We start from the raw sequence: 9494 nt of genomic DNA on the forward strand, positions 1-9494 counted from the left end.
TGCTAATAACTTTTGATTTAATTAGCTTAGTATAATGAAACTGGTCATAATAGAGTCATTGGCTCATGCCGATTCAATTGCATCCTATGACGTCATTTTCGGTTATGATAATTTCCCCGCCATATTTAATTTTCCAAAAAACCTACTTTTGCGAACTCGTCCTAGACGGTTTGTCCGATTTGCACGAAAATTGAACCAGATCATCTTCAGACCATGCTGACAAAAAATCTTGCAAATCAAGTTGATTCGTCAAATCGTTTTTGATAAACGTGCACACAAATTTTACGTAGCGGTTGCAAAAACACTCATAAGGCTATATCTCTACAATGCTTTATCGTATTCAATCCAAACTTGGTACATGTCATCACAAGCATGACTTGAGGCAACATGCAGTGTTTCGGCGCAGCGCCACCTACTGGTCCGGAGATACAAAAAATGGCTGTTTTTGCTTATAACTTTTGAACTGTTTGTCCAAAAATCATGTCTTCCGCACCATGCTTTGAAGGTACTCAAAACGTTTTGGGGCAGTGCCACCTTGTGGTCAGAGGTTATAACAAAATTTACAAACATGCTAATAACTTTTGATTAAATTAGCCTAGTTTAATGAAACTGGTCATAATACAGTCATTGGCTCATGCCGAGAACAGAGATACTATTTTTGCCATATTTGGTCAAACATCCTGTCCTCAATGTTCTTATTTGATCAAAACCTACTTTTTCAAACTCATCCTAGACCGTTTGTCCAATTTCCACCAAAATCGAATCGTATCATCTTCAGACTGTGTCAACAAAAAGTTAGGGATTTTGCATCAATAGATGAAACCGTTTTTGTAAACCGCAACGACGAAGTTGAGCCATTATGCCAAAATGACTCTTGAGGCTGTATCTCTGCAATGCTTTGACATATTGGCATCAAACTTTGCATGTGTCATTGTTCCCTTATTCTGACCACACCACATCAATTTCGTATCTGTGCCACCTATTGGTCAAAAGTGATAAACCATTAACTTACATTATCAGTGACTCAATATATGATATTTCAGCCATTTTGCCTAATCTTCTTAAACTGTATAATTGTTAATTGTTGCAGTTGGTCTGACACTCTCAGACTACAATGCATTTTCAGCCTTTTGCTTCAAATCATCTTAAAACGTGATTAATTGCTCATTGCTCCAGTTGATCTGACACTGCCAGCCATTTTGGCATGTCTTGTCTTCTTCTTTGCGCTTGGCCCCGGTATTGCTGCTTGCAGCTATATTTATTATTCATCTTCTTCTTCTTCTTCTTCTTCTTCCGCCACGAAGTCTATGGCAGCCCATAGAACCGTATGGTAAAAAGTTGTGAAATTTTGCACACTAATAGAGGACAGTCTGAAATGTCACCGTAGCAAATTTGGATTCTCAAACTCAATCCCTCTAGCGCCACCATCAGTCCAAAATTTGACTCATGTTTATGCTAATAACTTTTGAACCATAAGGGCTAGAAACAAAATTCTTTTTTCCTCTGATTCCTTGGCTCAAGACGATTCGATTGCACCATATGACGTCATTTTCCGTCATAAAAATTTTCCCGCCATTTTGAATTTTCCGAAAAACCTACTTTTACGAACTCGTCCTAGACGGTTCATCCGATTTGCACGAAAATTGAACCAGATCATCTTCAGACCATGCTGACAAAAAATCTTGCAAATCAAGTTGATTCGTCAAATCATTTGCGATAAACGCGCAAACAAATTTTACGTAGCGGTTGCAAAAACACTCTTAAGGCAATATCTCCGCAACGCTTTATCGTATTCAAACCAAACTTGGTACATGTCATCACAAGCATGACTTGAGGCAACATACAGCGTTTCGGCGCAGCGCCACCTACTGGTCCGGAGATACGAAAAATTGCAATTTTTGCTTATAACTTCTGAACTGTTTGTCCAAAAATCATAAAAGTGGTCTCGTTACATTCAGGACGGCATGCCGAGTCGTCTGATATTCAATTTTACCATATCGGCCATTTTGGCTGTCGGCCATTTTGAATTTTGTCAAAAAATGCTATATTTTACAAATGCATTAGTATATTGTTACTAAACTCGGTATGTGACTTCCACTCCATGCCCTGAAGGTACTCAAAAAGTTTTAGGGCAGTGCCACCTTGTGGTCAAAAGATATAACAAACTTGACAAAAATGCTAATAACTTTTGATTAAATTAGCCTAGTATATTGAAACTGGTCATAATAGAGTCATTGGCTCATGCCGATTCAATTGCAACCTATGATGTCATTTTCGGTCATGATAATTTCCCCGCCATTTTTATTTTTCCAAAAAACCTACTTTTACGAACTCGTCCTAGGCGGTTTGTCCGATTTGCACAGAAATTGAACCAGATCATCTTCAGACCATGCTGACAAAAAATCTTGCAAATCAAGTTGATTTGTCAAATCGTTTTCGATAAACGCGCACACAAATTTTGCGTAGCGGTTGCAAAAACACTCATAAGCCTATATCTCCACAACGCTTTATCGTATTCAAACCAATCTTGGTATATGTCATCACAAGCATGACCTGAAGCAACATGCAGCGTTTCGGCACAGCGCCACCTACTGGTCCGGAGATACAAAAAATGGCTATTTTTGCTTATAACTTTTGAACTGTTTGTCCAAAAATCATGTCTTCCGCACCATGCTTTGAAGGTACTCAAAACGTTTTGGGGCAGTGCCACCTTGTGGTCAGAGGTTATAACAAAATTTACAAACATGCTAATAACTTTTGATTAAATTAGCCTAGTTTAATGAAACAGGTCAAAATACATTTATTGGCTCATGCCGAGAACAGAGATACTAATTTTTCCATATTTGGTCAAACATCCTGTCCTCAATGTTCTTATTTGATCAAAACCTACTTTTTCAAACTCATCCTAGACCGTTTATCCAATTTCCACCAAAATCGAATCGTATCATCTTCAGACTATGTCAACAAAAAGTTAGGGATTTTGCATCAATAGATGAAACCGTTTTTGTAAACCGCAGCGACGAAGTTGAGCCATTATGCCAAAATTACTCTTGAGGCTGTATCTCTGCAATGCTTTGACATATTGGCATCAAACTTTGCATGTGTCATTGTTCCCTTATTCTGACCACACCACATCAATTTCGTATCTGTGCCACCTATTGGTCAAAAGTGATAAACCATTAACTTACATTATCAGTGACTCAATATATGATATTTCAGCCATTTTGCCTAATCTTCTTAAACTGTATAATTGTTAATTGTTGCAGTTGGTCTGACACTCTCAGACTACAATGCATTTTCAGCCTTTTGCTTAAAATCATCTTAAAACGTGATTAATTGCTCATTGCTCCAGTTGATCTGACACTGCCAGCCATTTTGGCATGTCTTGTCTTCTTCTTTGCGCTTGGCCCCGGTATTGCTGCTTGCAGCTATATTATTATATTTATGACTTTATTTGACATCAACATGTACATTCAGTAAAGTTATAATAATTTTTTTCGTCAATTTCAACTTTTTTTATAGCTTTTTGTCATTATTATGACTTTTTATGTCATGATTTCTACTTTTATGCCATAATTATGACCTTTTTATCTTATACAAAATATATATGTGACTAAATAGTGTGGCGTTTAAACCGCAGCTGTGTGTGTGTGAGCTGAAGTGTGTAAGTGTGTGAATGCGGCTCCACAGAAACACACTTTCCTCCCCCAGAGCTCAGACTGACCGCTGGCCGTCCGCTGTGGACCGGCTGAGGTCAGAGGTCACCCGCAGGCGAGCCGTGAAGAGGCTGATCCAGGCCCGGTCCAGTCCTCCAGAGGTCAGGGGGATCCTGGAGAACCTCCTGCTCTACCTGACCCAGGATCCTCCATCCTCTCCTCCAGCGGCCGCTCCGCCTCTCTCCGCCTTCCAGCTGCTGCGGGCCCGGTTCCTGAAGAGCGGGCAGAGGTCAGAGGTCACCCGCAGGCGCGAGGTGGGCCCTCTGACCCCCAGAGGTCGGGCTGGGATGAGGAGAACCGCCTCCCGGGTTCAGGACGGGCTGGAGAGAGAGACACACACACGCCACACACACTCCTTCAACAGCATCATCAGAGCCTTTGAGACGCTCAACCAGTCGACGTGCAAGATCAGGAAACACAACAGCCAATCAAATCATTCGCTGAAGCAGCGCAGGGGTCAAACCACAGGAGCACAGGACCTGAGGGAGGCCTTCAGCCCTGACACGGGAGAGAGACTGTCCTCGCCTCTCCTCGGACACACACACATCACAGCCTCAGGACACCAGCAGCGACCTTCACCTCAGGGTCAAGGTCAAGGTCAAGGTCAAGGTCAGGGTCAGGGTCAGGGTCAGGCTAAGGGTCAAGCTCAGGGTCAAGGTCAGGATCAGGCTCAGGCTCAGGGTCAAGGTCAAGGTCAGACTCAGGGTCAGGGTCAGGGCCAGGATCAGGCTAAGGGTCAGGCTCTGGGTCAGGGTCAGGCTAAGGGTCAGACTCAGGGTCAGGCTAAGGCTCAGGGTCAGGCTAAGGGTCAGGGTCAGACTCAGGGTCAGGGTCAGGCTAAGGGTCAGACTCAGGGTCAGGGTCAGGGTCAGACTCAGGGTCAGGCTAAGGGTCAGACACAGGGTCAGGCTAAGGGTCAGACTCAGGGTCAGGCTAAGGGTCAGGCTCTGGGTCAGGGTCAGGCTAAGGGTCAGGCTAAGGGTCAGACTCAGGGTCAGGCTAAGGGTCAGACTCAGGGTCAGGCTAAGGGTCAGACTCAGGGTCAGGGTCAGACTCAGGGTCAGGCTAAGGGTCAGACACAGGGTCAGGGTCAGGCTAAGGGTCAGACTCAGGGTCAAGGTCAGGCTCTGGCTCAGGCTAAGGGTCAGGGTCAAGGTCAGGCTCTGGGTCAGGGTCAGGCTAAGGGTCAGACTCAGGGTCAGGGTCAGACTCAGGGTCAGGCTAAGGGTCAGACACAGGGTCAGGCTAAGGGTCAGACTCAGGGTCAAGGTCAGGCTCTGGCTCAGGCTAAGGGTCAGGGTCAAGGTCAGGCTCTGGGTCAGGGTCAGGCTAAGGGTCAGACTCAGGGTCAGGGTCAGGCTAAGGGTCAGGCTCAGGGTCAAGGTCAGGCTCTGGCTCAGGGTCAGGCTAAGGGTCAGGCTAAGGGTCAGGCTCAGGGTCAGACTCAGGGTCAAGGTCAGGCTCTGGCTCAGGGTCAGGCTAAGGGTCAGACTCAGGGTCAGGCTAAGGGTAAGGGTCAGGCTCAGGGTCAGACTCAGGGTCAAGGTCAGGCTCTGGCTCAGGGTCAGGCTAAGGGTCAGAGTCAGACTCAGGGTCAGGCTCAGGGTCAGGCTAAGGCTCAGGGTCAGACTCAGGGTCAGACTCAGGGTCAGGCTCAGGGTCAGACTCAGGGTCAGACTCAGGGTCAGGCTCAGGGTCAGGCTCAGGGTCAGGCTCAGGGTCAGACTCAGGGTCAGGGTCAGGCTAAGGCTCAGGGTCAGACTCAGGGTCAGGCTCAGGGTCAGGCTCAGGGTCAGACTCAGGGTCAGGCTCAGGGTCAGACTCAGGGTCAGGCTAAGGCTCAGGGTCAGACTCAGGGTCAGGGTCACAGCTGGGATCTGGACAGGGGTTCAGAAGAGCACAGAAACACTCTCTTCTCACCCGAAACACACGAGGATGGCGAGCTGAACTCATCTGGAGAACCGGACGACGGGCGGGTTCTGGGAGCCAATGAGGAGAACGCCGGAGGAACACCAGCATACAGGAGCATCAGCTACTGCGACCCTTCAGAGACACACGCCTTCATCCCCAAAACCATCCGCTTCACCGACACCTTCAACTTCTGAAGACTCACACAGGATTATCACTGCTATAGCTCAAAACACTGATTATGAGTGAGTCATTGAATCATTCACTCAAGAGATTCATTCAAAAACACTGATTCATCCAGTAATGAAACAAGTGAAGTCTTTATGAGTGAGTCATTGAATCATTCACTCAAGAGATTCATTCAAAAACACTGATTCATCCAGTAATGAAACAAGTGAAGTCTTTATGAGTGAGTCATTGAATCATTAATTCAAGAGATTTGTTCAAAAACACTGATTCATGCAGTAATGAAACAAGTGAAGTCTTTATGAGTGAGTCATTGAATCATTCATTCAAGAGATTCATTCAAAAACACTGATTCATCCAGTAATGAAACAAGTGAAGTCTTTATTCAATCATTCACTCAAGAGATTTGTTCAAAAACACTGATTCATCCAGTAATGAAACAAGTCAAGTCTTTATGAGTGAGTCATTGAATCATTCATTCAAGAGATTCATTCAAAAACACTGATTCATCCAGTAATGAAACAAGTGAAGTCTTTATGAGTGAGTCATTGAATAATTCACTCAAGAGATTCGTTCAAAAACACTGATTCATCCAGTAATGAAACAAGTGAAGTCTTTATGAGTGAGCCATTGAATCATTCACTCAAAAGATTCGTTCAAAAACACTGATTCATCCAGTAATGAAACAAGTGAAATCTTTATGAGTGCGTCATTGAATCATTCACTCAAGAGATTCGTTCAAAAACACTGATTCATCCAGTAATGAAACAAGTGAAGTCTTTATGAGTGATTCATTTAATCATTTACTCAAGAGATTTGTTCAGAAACACTGATTCATCCAGTAATGAAACAAGTGAAGTCTTTATGAGTGAGCCATTGAATCATTCACTCAAAAGATTCGTTCAAAAACACTGATTCATCCAGTAATGAAACAAGTGAAATCTTTATGAGTGCGTCATTGAATCATTCACTCAAGAGATTTGTTAAAAAACACTGATTCATCCGGTAATGAAACAAGTGAAGTCTTTATGAGTGAGTCATTTAATCATTTACTCAAGAGATTTGTTCAAAAACACTGATTCATTCAGTAATGAAACGAGGGAAGTCTTTATGAGTGAGTCATTGAATCATTTACTCAAGAGATTTGTTCAAAAACACTGATTCATCCAGTAATGAAACAAGTGAAGTCTTTATGAGTGAGTCATTGAATCATTCATTCAAGAGATTCATTCAAAAACACTGATTCATCCAGCAATGAAACAAGTGAAGTCTTTATGAGTGAGTCATTGAATCATTCATTCAAGAGATTCATTCAAAAACACTGATTCATCCAGTAATGAAACAAGTGAAGTCTTTATTAGTGAGTCATTGAATCATTCATTCAAGAGATTCATTCAAAAACACTGATTCATCCAGTAATGAAACAAGTGAAGTCTTTATTAGTGAGTCATTGAATCATTAATTCAAGAGATTTGTTCAAAAACACTGATTCATCCAGTAATGAAACAAGTGAAGTCTTTATGAGTGAGTCATTGAATCATTCATTCAAGAGATTCATTCAAAAACACTGATTCATCCAGTAATGAAACAAGTGAAGTCTTTATGAGTGAGTCATTGAATCATTCATTCAAGAGATTCATTCAAAAACACTGATTCATCCAGTAATGAAACAAGTGAAGTCTTTATTAGTGAGTCATTGAATCATTAATTCAAGAGATTTGTTCAAAAACACTGATTCATCCAGTAATGAAACAAGTGAAGTCTTTATGAGTGAGTCATTGAATCATTCATTCAAGAGATTCATTCAAAAACACTGATTCATCCAGTAATGAAACAAGTGAAGTCTTTATGAGTGAGTCATTGAATCATTCATTCAAGAGATTCATTCAAAAACACTGATTCATCCAGTAATGAAACAAGTGAAGCCTTTATGAGTGAGTCATTGAATCATTCATTCAAGAGATTTGTTCAAAAACACTGATTCATCCAGTAATGAAACAAGTGAAGTCTTTATTAGTGAGTCATTGAATCATTCATTCAAGAGATTTGTTCAAAAACACTTATTCATCCAGTAATGAAACAAGTGAAGTCTTTATGAGTGAGTAACTGAATCATTCATTCAAGATATTTGTTCCGAAACACTGATTCATCCAGTAATGAAACAAGTGAAGTCTTTATGAGTGAGTCATTGAATCATTCACTCATCATTCAAAAACACTGATTCATCCAGTAATGAAACAAGTGAAGTCTTTATTAGTGAGACATTGAATCATTCATTCAAGAGATTTCTTCAAAAACACTGATTCATCCAATAATGAAACAAGTGAAGTCTTTATGAGTGAGTCATTGAATCATTCACCCAAGAGATTCGCTCAAAAACACTGATTCATCCAGTAATGAAACAAGTGAAATCTTTATGAGTGAGTCATTGAATCATTCATTCAAGAGATTCATTCAAAAACACTGATTCATCCAGTAATGAAACAAGTGAAGTCTTTATGAGTGAGTCATTGAATCATTCATTCAAGAGATTCATTCAAAAACACTGATTCATCCAGTAATGAAACAAGTGAAGCCTTTATTAGTGAGTCATTGAATCATTCATTCAAGAGATTTGTTCAAAAACACTGATTCATCCAGTAATGAAACAAGTGAAGTCTTTATGAGTGAGTAACTGAATCATTCATTCAAGATATTTGTTCCGAAACACTGATTCATCCAGTAATGAAACAAGTGAAGTCTTTATGAGTGAGTCATTGAATCATTCACTCATCATTCAAAAACACTGATTCATCCAGTAATGAAACAAGTGAAGTCTTTATTAGTGAGACATTGAATCATTCATTCAAGAGATTTCTTCAAAAACACTGATTCATCCAGTGATGAAACAAGTGAAGTCTTTATGAGTGAGTCATTGAATCATTCACCCAAGAGATTCGCTCAAAAACACTGATTCATCCAGTAATGAAACAAGTGAAATCTTTATGAGTGAGTCATTGAATCATTCACTCAAGAGATTCGCTCAAAAACACTGATTCATCCAGTAATGAAACAATTGAAGTCTTTATGAGTGAGTCATTGAATCATTCACTCAAGAGATTCGTTCAATAACACTGATTCATCCAGTAATGAAACAATTGAAGTCTTTATGAGTGAGTCATTGAATCATTCACTCAAGAGATTCGCTCAAAAACACTGATTCATCCAGTAATGAAACAAGTGAAGTCTTTATGAGTGAGTCATTGAATCATTCATTCAAGAGATTCATTCAAAAACACTGATTCATCCAGTAATGAAACAAGTGAAGTCTTTATGAGTGAGTCATTGAATCATTCCCTCAAGAGATTCGTTCAATAACACTGATTCATCCAGTAATGAAACAAGTGAAGTCTTTATGAGTGAGTCATTGAATCATTCACTCAAGAGATTTGTTCAGAAACACTGATTCATCCAGTAATGAAACAATGAAGTCTTTATGAGTGAGTCACTGAATCATTCACTCAAGAGATTTGTTCAAAAACACTGATTCATCCAGTAATGAAACAAGTGAAGTCTTTATGAGTGAGTCATTGAATCATTCACTCAAGAGATTTGTTCAAAAACACTGATTAATCCAGTAATGAAACAAGTGAAGTATTTATGAGTGAGTCATTGAATGATTCACTCAAGAGATTTGCTCAAAAA

This window comes from Gobio gobio (genome assembly GCF_949357685.1).
Source record: "Gobio gobio genome assembly, chromosome: 3".
In the NCBI taxonomy this organism is placed as follows: Eukaryota; Metazoa; Chordata; class Actinopteri; order Cypriniformes; family Gobionidae; genus Gobio; species Gobio gobio.